General features: G+C 49.3%; 1 protein-coding gene across 2 annotated transcripts in view; it reads left to right on the forward strand.

The window, feature by feature from the left end:
• Positions 1 to 13,069, forward strand: part of TRPM7 (transient receptor potential cation channel subfamily M member 7) — a 2,096,104-nt gene that overhangs the window by 1,084,232 nt on the left and 998,803 nt on the right. The gene's annotated exons all lie outside the window — the stretch shown is intronic.

The following is a 13,069-nucleotide window of genomic DNA, read 5'->3' on the forward strand; positions in this document are numbered from 1 at the left end:
GAGACGTCTAGCCGCAGATTCCATAACTTAGAATATCCCCAGGCGTCAGACTGGTCCGGAAAATCTTGCGCAGCAGCACCTCTGCGTGCCGGGGGGGGCGGCGCTGTACTGCTCCGCCTTGATGTCGTCCATGGACGGGATGTCAGCGGAGCCATATATGCCCCCTGCGCGCAGACATTAGTTCCTGGCCGTGTTTTGGGCCTTCTCGGCACCATTGGTGTCGTACCGGAACAGTGTGCAATGCCCTCCGGGTTCAAAGCCTGTGAGGCTGGCACTGACCCGCACCTTATTTGCATGTGGTGCCTTGGTGTGCACCACGATTCCAAACAGTGCGGCGACTGTCAATACATGAAGCCGAAGTCCCTACGGGAACGCCGTATGAAGTTGTTGGCCGCACGGCTGTCCGGCCCAGCTTCTTCTCGTTGCCGCTCTCCCTCTCCAGAGGGAGCTCGTTCCCGAGGCCGCTCTCGCAACTGGCGCCTTAAAGGTAAGCGGAGCCACAAGCGTCCAGTGAGGTCCACCTCTCGTAGGCATACCGCTGGCGCCCATTCCTCTCGTAAGGGGTCAGCGACGGGCGCATGGAGGTCACCTCCTCCATGCCCTCCTTTCCAGGAGTTGGAGCGACGCGCGCCCAAATGGAGGCCTACTCCCGGGCTCTTCAGGCCTACTTTGAGTCCCCCTCTCTCCCTGGCACGCCTTCGGGCCCCACAGAGGCAGAGGGTACTCCAGCCGGGCCCTCGTCGATGGATCTTTCCCCGACCAGGGGTGTGTGCACCGACCCCGACTCCGGAGCGGAGGCGACAACGTTGGCCCATCCTGGTCACTCTAGCACACTCTGCTAGTCAGCGCACAGCCCTGGGTGGCTTTCTGCGCGGATGGCGGGAGCGGTGTCAGCGACGCCAGGCTCGATGCCTGGCTCACACCGCCAGTCATCATCATCATTATCTTAATTTGGATATGCATTATCCATAAAAGTACAAGCTTTACTCATAATCACATACATAGTCCATCATCATTAAAATATTAAAAATAAAACTCATCATTAAAACTAATCAGTTAAAATGTTACTAAATTATCCATAACTTGATATCATCAACGATGTTAAAATAACAGTGTGCAAATATTTCACGGAAGAGCAACTAAAGATGGGCAAATCCTTAAATCTCAGAAAGGTTACAGTTAGCAGCATTAAATGAAAGTGCAGGTGTGCACAGTACAAAATGTAAATACAAGTAATACAAAGTCCAAAAATACATATTGTACAGCCTAATCCAGCAATCATCAATTCATAGAAAAACGTGAGCGGATGGCCATTTTCAGGAAGGTGCACACTCGATATGTTATATCATCATCTTTAAGCTGGAAAATAATTTTGTATGCAACCTTAAAATCCGTTGTGCCCTTTGCCCTGAAAAACGGTATCAATAATTGCATACTATATTTTTGATAAAAAGAGCAAAAGAACAGAAAGTGTAACAAAATGTTTCCCTAAGTTACCACATGGGCAAACCAAGTGCTCAATATTCGGTTGATAACCTATAGGGAAGCACAACAGATACTTTATTGAGCCCGATCTAAGACGAAAAAGAAGGCTTCGCTCCCAGCGAGTTACATCTCTTAAGAGATAACTAATAGGAGAGCATAAAGGAGATCCGCCCTCGCCTGTAATTAAAATATATTGTTTCACAGATACTTTGGCGGATTCCTGGGCATATCTCGCATCCCCGTAATATTGATATAAAACTTTGCGGATAGTCTTTCCATCAATTACATCTAGTTGCTCAGGATTATTAAAAATATGCTCTAGATTGACCGCAGTCAAATTTGCCCGTACTTGGGCCAGCCAAGGGATATCACCGCCCTTATCACATTTTAAACAATCGGCCAGAATCTCCCTTGTTAATAAGGCTGCTGGATTTTTCCAAACCTTTAGCCAAAATAAAACAGGGCGGGAACTAATGTAATCGTCCAAGTATGGCATTCTTAACTCGTTATGGCATACAAAGGTGGACGATGAAATTGGTAGGCCCAAAAGTCTCCTGCAAAATCTGTTTTCTTCGGCCTGGACACTTTTCAAATTTATATGGCCCCAAATTTCAGCCCCATAGGTCATAATTGGTACACATTGTGTCCTATAGATTTTAAGTAGGGACAGTACCACCTCAAATCTTTTCAGTTGGGGGAGATTTATTACTGAGTTTATGGCTCTTGAAAATTTAGTCCGTCCATAAGCCAAATGTGGTGTCCAGGACCCATTATCACAAAATTGTAAGCCCAAATAAGGGAAAGTGCGAGTGCATATCAAAGAATCAGGGCCCAATGTAATAGTATTAATGGAACGTTTCTTAGGACCAGGACCACAACACAATAAAAAAGATTTTTTAAATTTGTGCAAATATCCAGAATATTCATAAAAACTGCAAATCCCCTAACTAAAATTCTCAAGGCATTAGGTGTTCGGCCCATTAAAACAGCATCATCTGCATATAGTAAGGCGGGCAGTTTGTTACCATTAATTATAGGGACATCGGTGGTTTGGTTAGACAGGACATTATAAAGTTCATTAATATATAAAATAAGAGTGGGGCGAGAACGCACCCTTGTCTAACGCCTCTCCCAACCACTATGTCTCCTGACACTGCCCCATCCATACTTATCCTTACCCGGCCCTTAAGTCCCTATGGAGATATGCTAAAAAATACACCAAATCTTTATCTAACTCATAATCTAGAAGGCATTGCCAGAGCCTGGATCTATTAACAAAATCAAAAGCGGACGAAAGGTCCATAAATGCCAGGTAAAGAGGACTGTGTCGGGCGATAGTGTATTTCCCTATGATTAAATTAAGATTCAAACACTGTTCCACAGTACCAAGATGACTCCGAAAACCCAACTGACATTTATTTATTATATTTTCGTCCTCTGCCCAAGTTCTGTTCTTGTTAAATAGAACTCTCTCCAATATTTTAAGGGTGTTATCGATTAGGGAAATGGGTCTGTAACAGCTTGGGTTCGATCTATCTCCTTTTTTAAAAATGGGGATAATTACAGATGTGGACTATGTATTTGGGATTTTTGTTGTGATTAAATTGTTAAAAACGTTAAGTAGCAGAGGAGCCCAGAACTCTGGCCTTGATTTTATAAGGTCAATAGGCAGCCCATCCGGGCCTGGGGCTTTATTTCCCGCACTCTGGAATATTGCCTCCTCGACCTCAATCAAAGAAATTTGAATTTGGGTAGGCATAACATTTTCCAGAGTGTCTTCGCCAGTCAACGCATAGCCCTGTGAGGATTCCTGCGCGGATAGCGGAAGCGGCGTCTGCGACGCCGGGCTCAGAGCCGGGCACCATGTCGGAGCCAATGACGGGCTCGACGTCCAAACCCACACCAAGCTCTAAGCCTGATCCAACGTCTGGGGCAACGCATCATCTGACGTCAGTCGACGTCGAGGTAGCGTCCGTCGATGTCCAGTCTACTCAGACACAGTGCCCGCTGACGCCGCTGTGTCGATGTCCAGTCGACTCCGACACAGCGCCCGCCGACGCCGCTGTCGACGCATCCCTCGCCGCCGGTGTCCATCCGTTTATCGACACCGGCGACCATGCCTGGGGTTGACCTCCCTCCGGATTCCTCGTTTGTCCCCTCAGCGGGGTCGGGCGACTCTTGTATCCGCTACGGCCTTTTCGGAGGCTGCTGCTGCTTCCCCTGGTCGGGGGCTACTGGTGCAGGTCCCTAGTGTGGCATGGCCTTCGGGTCGTTCCCCAGCCCCGCTCTTTATGGCAACTGGGATAATAAGCCTCCAACCGTCTCCTACAGACGGCCTATTGTCCCCTCCTAGGGTGACTACTGAGCTAGGGGCCGCCTATGCGCGGACTATCAACTGGGCAGCTGCTATCCTTGGCTTGCAGCCTCCTGTGGTACCCGTCATCCCGATCCCTTAATGGATCTGCTCCATCTCGAGTCCATTACCGTGGAGCCCATGCTACCCCTTGGGGGTGCTTTATTAGAAGCTCTGCGTGGCGCGTGGGCACGGCCCTCTTCCGGAGCCCCGGTTGATCGGGCCATTGCTGGTAGGCACCGTCCCGCCCTGGGGGATCCACTTTGCCTGTCCCTCCACCCTACTGCTCAGGGCCTGGTAATTCAGGCGGCCTTTGGGTTGCAGGACTCCTCCACTTTGCCCTCATTTCCTCCCACCCGGGAATCCAGGTGGCTGGATGCCTGTGGAAGACAGCTTTTTGCTTCTTCTACCGCGGCCATCCGTGCTTTAAACACTACATGCGTGTTTGCACTCTGAGACTCCGTGGCTAACCTTCTCCCTTCCCTTCCGGAGGAATTGCGCCCTGAGTTACTCCGTCTTGTCCTTCACAGCAAGGAAATGGCTCATTTTACAATACGCTCCTCCCTGGATACCACAGACTCTGTGGGCCATGCTCTTGCACGGTCAGTGGCTTTGCGCCGTCATGCCTGGATGCGTGACAGTCGCATCCCTGATAATATTCGGTAGAGCCTCCAAGAAATGCCATTTAATGGAATAGACCTTTTTGGGTCCCACCCTGACTCGGCGATCTCCAGGCTTCTGTCAGGGCTAGCGTAATTCTACCGTGCCACTGATTGCTTGACTTTCATTCTTCATTGCGGTCTTCCTTTATGGACCAGTTTTTATCAGAGGCAGGTTGGTGCCTCTGTATGGTCTGTGTAGCCGCATGGCTGGGTTCTTTTTGTTTCAAGTCCTCTTACTGTCTGTTTTGCCAAGAGGACCCCCTTCTTGCCAGGGGTTGACCCTTGCCCTATGTGGGGTATTGGCTGGTGGCAGGTGTCTGCCTTTGCCTTCGTACGCTCCTGTGGAGTTTTCATTATGGGTATCCCTCTTGGGCTCATATACCTCCTTTTACTGGGTCCCGCAGGGTCGCATTGCTCTGTTGTCTGTAGTGCTTTGACTCCGGGTCTAGGTCTATGCTGTGTGGTATCTACCTCACATAGCCTGGCATCTTGCTTTTGTCCTATGGTCCGTCTTTTGGTGCCAGCTCCTTCTGGGTTGTTCTCCCAAGTAGGGAGTTGCCGTGGACCACTCTGTTGTAGGTTGTTATGGCCTTTTGGCTTATTCCCCAACAGTTTTCTCCACATCCCCGCTGCTTTTGCGCAGGAATTTCTACGTTCCACTAGCATTCTTAAATGTGGCGGACTCGTGGAGACGGTTCTCATTGAACCCCGCTCTTCCTGGCGTTTAGGACCCGTGAGTTGGTCCGAAGTACTACCTTGTTTGGCTCGTCTTTTCTTCTAAATTGTCCTGCGAGGGGACTATTCTCTCTCTTCCGGACTGCCGGCTGACGTTGCTTATAGCCTGGCCTAGTTCCACTTTCTGTATAACTGTGGGTAATGTTGAGCATACCCTAGTGCCTGGGTTTTGCCGTGTTTCAGCATCTTCTTGAGGCTGTTTCTGCGCCATGTTCTTCCTCATGGCTTGTGCGGCCCGTTGCCTTCTTGCTATTGGGCGCCTCTCGGCTGTTCCTGCTGTCTTGCTTCCTGGTGTTTTTCCTGGCTGCATATGAGCGTTTTTCGGGCTGTGTAGGGGCATCCTCCTTTCAATGCTCTCCACGTGTCTGACTGGCAAGGGTCTCCGCAGTACTCTTCCTCTGTGGTACATGTGAGGGCGCTACGGGTTCTCACAACAATACCACTAAACCAGTCCTTTGGGTTGGCTTGTCGACTGCCGCATCCTGCGGTTCTTTCACGCCATTCCTGCGAGGTGCTGAACTATCTGTTAACGCCAGTTTCTTTACTGGGTGTGTTTTTCTTCCATGTCGGCCCGTGCTGGTCGACTGTCAGAATCCTACTGCCTTCGTATCTTTACGGGAGCAGGTTTAACAATGTTTTACGCTGTTCGAGTTATTTTGCTGGGGCTTGCTCTGGCTTCTTGTCGACACCTTGGATACTGTGGATCCTTCATGCCTCTTGGTCTTCTTTTGAAGTTTGGCATTTTTTCAATCAGGCACAAGCATTCTGGCTTGGTATTTTCCTTCTCTCATCCCCTCTACATGTGGGGTTTTTCGTGTTATTCTGGATGGGCTGTGGGGCCCTTGCCTCCCCTTGATTTCCTGCTCTCTTCAGGGCTTAGGGGTCTGGTGGTTGGCTGCACCGTCACTTCTGTCCCCACTGTGTTTCACCCTGTGGTTGACGGCACTCTTTTGGCCATGTTATTGACATCTGGGTTCTCTCTGGACCTTCGTGAGGTTCAGTCGCAGTCCCGCCTCCTCTAGGGATATGGCTTTGGTATCTATTCTAAGTTAAGGAATCTGCGGCTAGACGTCTCTATCAGATGAACAAGTTACTTACCTTCGGTAACGATGTATCTGGTAGAGACACAATCTAGCCGCAGATTCCTTAACGCCCGCCCGTCCTCCCCGTCCTGCGACAACCTTTTCAGGTTGGGCTTCTTGCCTTCGCCTCTCTTTAGGTGGCTTTATTCCTCTGCGGGGTGACGTCCTCTCTTCACTCTGACTCACGAAGCTACATTCTGTTTCGGGGCTCTGCTCTGTCCATTCTTGTGATTGGACGGTATGCTCATGTGCCATGTGTCCTTTACAACCCCTACCCTGGGTTGTCTAATGTGAGTCTAATTCTTCCCTTCTATCTTCTTCAACCGCTTGAGGTCTCAGGCCTCCCCTGCAATCTAGCGATTGCAGTCTCTGACAATGCTGCATTCGGCAGGTCCATTTTTCGGATCTGACGTCTCCTTTTGTGTGACGCTTTATGGTACTTTGTCTTTGCTCCTGGGTTCTGGACTGATTGTTCTTCACTGTCCTATATTGTGGTTACAGCCTTTCTGCCGGCTGCTTTGATGGTTCACCACGGAGCTATGGCTCAATGGCGAGTCTTGTGCCTCTGGTGGCACAGGCTCACACAGGCCAAGGGTTCAATCCTGCCTATGCTCTGCATTTTCTTCTGCCCCCGGGGGAGGTTTTGGACTTAACGATTGAAGGGGTCCCTCCCAGAGTGGTGCTCTGTTCTTTTCCCTCCCTCAGTTTACAATATACGGTGCCTAGCACTGTCTTTCTATGGTGATGTTTTTTCACCATACCTTCTTTTTTTTTTTTTCTTTTTCTGCACACTGTTCCCATATTTTCACTGTTTTTGGTGGTGGCTTCGTGTCCTGACGCGGAAAAATTTTCTGACGAAAACTGATGTTGGCGCGGCGGGGCATATATGGCTCCGCTGATGTCACATCCATGGACGACGTCAGGGCGAAGCCGTACGGCGTCGCCCCCCGGCGCGCAGAGGTGCTGCTGCGCACGATTTTCTGGACCAGTCTGACGCCTGGGGATATTCTAAGTTAAGGAATCTGCGGCTAGACTATGGCTCTACCAGATACATCGTTACCGAAGGTAAGTAACTTGTTCATTAGGTGCCATGTTGTGCTCAAAAACACATCTGATACTCTGTCGCCCACATGTAAATTTTATTAACTTAAAAGGTAATGAGCCACGCTTTGAGTTTTTTTTTAACCTTTCAAAAATGAAGAATGTTAATGATTGCTCAGATCGAGAGAACAACTGTTACATAACTTAAGGTTTTAAACTCAATGTCCGTTTCATTGCGATGAAAGTAGAGTGCTTTGGCACAGCTGAACGTAGCCACCGACTAGCTAGATATGCTTGATTCGTCTGGCGAGGAAACAAAGATTCAGTGCCATAAAAGCGCCTGTGTATAACAAACATTGGCAAAGCCAATAGGTCCCACTTATGCTATAGGCAATGTATTCTTGCCATGTCGTGCACTGGTGTGGCTGTTGTTCAGCATGGCTAAACGTTATTGGGATGGGGCGGAGTGGGGTAGATCAGAGTGGGGTAGATCAGAGTGGGGTAGATCAGAGTGGGGTAGATCAGAGTGGGGTAGATCAGAGTGGGGTAGATCAGAGTGGGGTAGATCAGAGTGGGGTAGATCAGAGTGGGGTAGATCAGAGTGGGGTAGATCAGAGTGGGGTAGATCAGAGTGGGGTAGATCAGAGTGAGGGGTGGGGTAGATTGGGGTAGATCAGAGTGACGTAGATCAGAGTGAGGGGTGGGGTAGATTGGGGTAGATCAGAGTGACGTAGATCAGAGTGAGGGGTGGGGTAGATTGGGGTAGATCAGAGTGACGTAGATCAGAGTGAGGGGTGGGGTAGATTGGGGTAGATCAGAGTGACGTAGATCAGAGTGAGGGGTGGGGTAGATTGGGGTAGATCAGAGTGACGTAGATCAGAGTGAGGGGTGGGGTAGATTGGGGTAGATCAGAGTGACGTAGATCAGAGTGAGAGGTGGGGTAGATTGGGGTAAATTTCAGTGGCGTAGGGTAGATTAATGTGGGGTAGATTGGATTGGAGTGGAGTGAGGTAGATATGGCTAGAGTGGTGTTGATTGGATTGGAGTGGAGTGAGGTAGATATGGCTAGAGTGGTGTTGATTGGATTGGAGTGGAGTGAGGTAGATATGGCTAGAGTGGTGTTGATTGGATTAGAGTAGGGTAGTTTGTGGTGGGGTAAAGTGGGCTGGTGTACTTTGAGATCAGGTAGAATGAGTTGGGGTATATTGAGTGGGGTAGATTGGGATACATTGGAGTGTTGTGGGGTGTTTGGGGTAGATTTGGAGTAGGGTAGATTGGAGTAGAGTGGGATAGATTGAAGTTGAGTGGGGTAGATTGGGATGGAATGGGGTGGGGTGGGTGGGTTAGTTAGATTTTAGTGCAGTGGGGTAGATTGGGGTGGAGTAGTGGTGATACAGGTGGAGTGGTGGTGATTCAGGTGGAGTGGGGTAGATTGAGGTGCATGGGGGTAGTTTGGAGAGTATTCGGGTAGATTGGGATTGACTGTAGTTGAATGAGATACATTGTGATGGAGTGGGCTAGATTGTAATGGAATCTAATAGATTCTAGTGGTATCTGGTAGATTGTAGTGGAATGGGGTAGATTGTAGTGGACTTGGAAAGAGTGAAGGAGAGTGGGGGGTGGAATGTGGTAGATTGCAGTGGAGTGGGGTAAAGTGGGATACATGGGGTTGTGTGGAGTTGATTGGCATGGAGTCGATTAGGGTGGGCTCTGGGTGGTGGAGAGTGGGTTTCGTTGGAGTTGTGTGGGGTGAGGTAGAGTTTACTGGGGTAGTTTGAAGTGAAGTGAGGTACTTTAGAGTGTAGTAGGGTAGAGTGGAGATTTGAGTGGGTTATATCGTATTGGAGTGGGTTAGATTGGAGTGGGGTAGATTGGAGTGTTTTGGGGTAGATTGTGGTGGAGGAGGGTAGTTGAAGTGTAGGGGGGGAGATTGGGGTAATAATTCCTGTGAGAAGTTGGCGTGATATATGCTGTCCACTAGTTATAGTGGGCACCCTGTACCAGTCCAAACAACCCCGTTGATGATAGGTTAAAGACAACCTTTATTAAAAGCTATCCTAGTGGTAGCTATGGAGATCAGCCCTCAGGCTAAGTCTTGAAGTAATGTAAAGCAGCTTGTTTTACCAGTTTATAATCTCTTGAGTGGCTAAATGAAATGAGACCACACCATGTATATATATATAAAATATATGTATTTATTCCTAAACACACCCCTCTAGTCTCTTTATGAGGCTAGAGGCAAAAGCACATAAGTTACACTTCAAATAACACAGTAAATTAGCACAATACACGTTAGGCCTAGGGGCGTATCAAACCATATACTAAGAAAGTGGTATAAGAACCATGACTTGACTAGACACACGGCCTAGAGCCTGTAGAATCACTGAGACCCCAAGGAACCACCCAAGGTAGTGACACAGGGGGTCCACGGGGAACGTGTGCAGTGTGAGAACACAGCCGCGAGCCCCCGTTAGCTTCTATGGAGAAAGTCGCGGTTAGAATATTAAAGTTTAAGGACACTTAGGAGTGGACTAGGAACAAACCCTTTTGGACTTAGATGGTTCTAGGGCCAACACCCATGGGAGCACCGGAGTACTCGCGTTACCTCACCCAGGGAAGCCGGGTGCATAGGTGTCAAATGGTATCGGTCGCGTCGTTGTTTTCAATGGCAGCTTGCAGAAAAGTGCTGATGCCGGGAAGAGGAGAAGTGTCCGAAGAGATCCAAGCCTGGATCGAAGATGTGAAGAACCTGAAAGCAGAGGGGACAGAGTCTGGATCACTTGCTAGTGACCAGGAGCACGATAGACGAATGCTAACCGATGTTGGGTGCTTCAGGTGCGACGAGGGAAAGCTTGGCTCTTCAGCCACGAGGACCAGGAGGCGTCGGACGACCAGGAGCTGGATTCGAGCTGTCCCACGAAGGATGTCGAGTGCTGCAGCGTCGGTGCCCGGATAGGACATAAGCCTTGGCAACAGCAACCCACGCAGGAATAGAAGAAATGCATCGGTGCGGACCACAAGGTCCTGGGGACTCCCCAAGCGATGGAGAGTCAGGGCACGTCTGGAGCAACCAGGGAAGCCCAATTGAAATCAGAGTTGCCTTCACAGGGACCCACCAGTCGACGGACCAGGGATCGTGAAGGAGCCTTGAGTGAACACACAAAGGGCGGGCTCACGGAACACTCGTGGAGTGTTGGCCAGCAGTCTTCGGTGGAAAAGGTGCTCGGGTCTGGGCTACAAGTAACCCAATGCACAGCCTCAAGGGACGTTGAGAAGCTGATGCACTTGCAAATGTACGTGGTGACCAGGAGGTCCGGTTCCACGTTACCCACAACAGCTACGGTTCTCAGCTTTGCTGGGGACTCTGGTCGGCCTTGGGAATTCTGGAAATCCACCTCCTGTGATGCAATTACTTCGGAGTCCGGCGGCAGCTTCGGAGATGCACACCGGTCAGATGCTTCGTCGGCGCCTGCCAAGCAGGGGAGTAGCTCCTTTACTCCACGGGAGATGCTTGTCATCTGGCATCGTGCAGGTCGTTAAAGTTCCAGGATTCAGTTTCAGAGTTTCGTCCAGGGATATATAAAGTTCTGGTTACAGAGGTTCCTCCTTTATACCCAAGGAACGGGTTGGACTAACTCAGGGGACCCACCTATGGGAGGGTTTGGAAAGAGGGGTGGCTACACCCATTTCCTTTGTCCAGTTTTGTGTCAGAGAAGGGGCTGGTAGCCCCTGAAACCGGTTTGAGCTGAACTATGCACAGGGACACCAAATCACTCTGAGTGCACCCACCCAGCCCCAATACACAAAATCCTGTCTGTGAGGTGGTAACACCTCCCTGTGACAGGAAACCTATTGTCTAGGCCTCCCCTGCCGGAGCGTCGGTCAGCAGCAGGAGGCCAGGCTCGTGTCTGTGGCTGAAGCATCCATTTTGTAATGCCAGGGCTCTTTTAAGCTGGTACCGGGTATACCGGTGCTGTCATGTCTCTCCCTCTAGAAGAGTGGGATCATACTCCCACACCAGTTACTGGTGTGAGGGTATGATTCCAAGGTGTTTGACACCAAACACAACATGTTTCCGTGCAGCCAGTCCAAAGTTAGCATTTACTGTTTGGTTATAATGTACTTAAGAGTATATGGTAAGGCTGCATCACAGACAACCCCAGGGAAGAGATTATCAAGGCTGCAGAGGGGCTCTGCTCATGCATGGGCACCCTATCACACAAAACCAAGCACCCTGCCTTCAGGACTGATAAGGCCTTCCATAGGGGTGACTGATAGGTTTATATGTGCAATGATAGGTGAGATATAGTGAACCTACATCTCTGTAAGGGGTGCTTGCACCACCTTACCGAGGCTGCAGTAGCAGACCTGTGGTGTCATTTTGGAGGGCTTCCCAGGGGTGGCATAATACATGGTTCAGCCCCTGGTAGGCCTCTGGGGTACCTATGCCCTGGGTACATAGAATACCATATACTAGGGACTTATAAGGGCACTCCAGAATCCAATCTGTGGTGTACCTAAGGTAGTAGGAATCCATTTATAGAGTAAGCAGCTAGGCTGGGGTCCTGAATAGCAGGGCCCCAGCCAGACTAAAGTCGAAAAACAGTGTTACATCAGCAAAAAGTGGGGGTAACCATAAGAAGCAGATCCTACTCTCCTACAATTTCTGTTTGTAAAGTATGAATATATTACCCTTTAAGGGTTTCAAGGTGCTATGGGCCATCGGGGAGATTAAGCTAACTATTGCCCAGAGTCGCATGATGCTGGGCTGAGCTGCCGCTGGCGATTGAACCGTGAGCCGCATTCTCCAGAATCAGCCACCCTGGCTGCTGCACCACACTTCTCCCCTTCCTGGAAAAGAGTAGGGCAGATTGGGTCAATCAAAGTGGAATAGATTGAAGTGTAGTGGAGTAGATTGAAGTGGAGTGGGGTAGATTGGGGTGAAGTTGGGTGGATTGGTGTAGATTGAAGTGGAGTTGGGCAGCTTGGAGTGGGGCAGCCTGGAGTGTAGTAGGGTAGTGGAGTAGCATTTAGTGGAGTTGGGTAGATTTGATTAGAGTTGTGTAGATTGAAGTGGAGTGGAGTGGAGTGGAGTGGAGTGGAGCGGAGTGGTGGCCGTTTGACCTAATTGCATATGAATATAGGGCGCCTGAGAGTTTTTCTGCGGAATACATCCGAGGGCTAAGGCACAGATTTAAGGAGAAATGGATTAACTGGAGCAGTGATCAAAACTGAGGCACTTTAAAGTCATACTTTGTGTTTGAAAAGGCACAAATGTGTCTGGGAGGTATGTTGCTTAGTGGCAGCCTTTTCTGAAGTATGTGACTGAACAGCTGGTCTGGATAGACTATGGGGGTCCTGTTTTTGACTAGTGTATGCTTTAAACCGACACATGCTTTGTATGCGCAGAGAAGAGGCGCAGCCTACAAGCACATGCAATCACACAGAGTGCTTTACTATTCCACGCCATTTGTTTGGTGCGGTAAAAGGAAGTGCAGAATTCCAAAATAAATTAAGGCAATACAACCACTCCTGTAGGATGGAAGTTAAAAGCACCCCAATGGTGTAGCATGGAAGTGAAAATGATGGTTAGGGGAAAAAAAAAAATCCTGAATCACAGTGCGAGCAGTGGAAGGGCGCTAATCAAATTAAATCAATTGGTACTTGGTCCATGCTTCAGAGAAATAAAAGTAGTGATGTGTGACATATGG

This window comes from Triturus cristatus, chromosome 3_1 (assembly GCF_964204655.1).
Source record: "Triturus cristatus chromosome 3_1, aTriCri1.1, whole genome shotgun sequence".
NCBI lineage: Eukaryota > Metazoa > Chordata > Amphibia > Caudata > Salamandridae > Triturus > Triturus cristatus.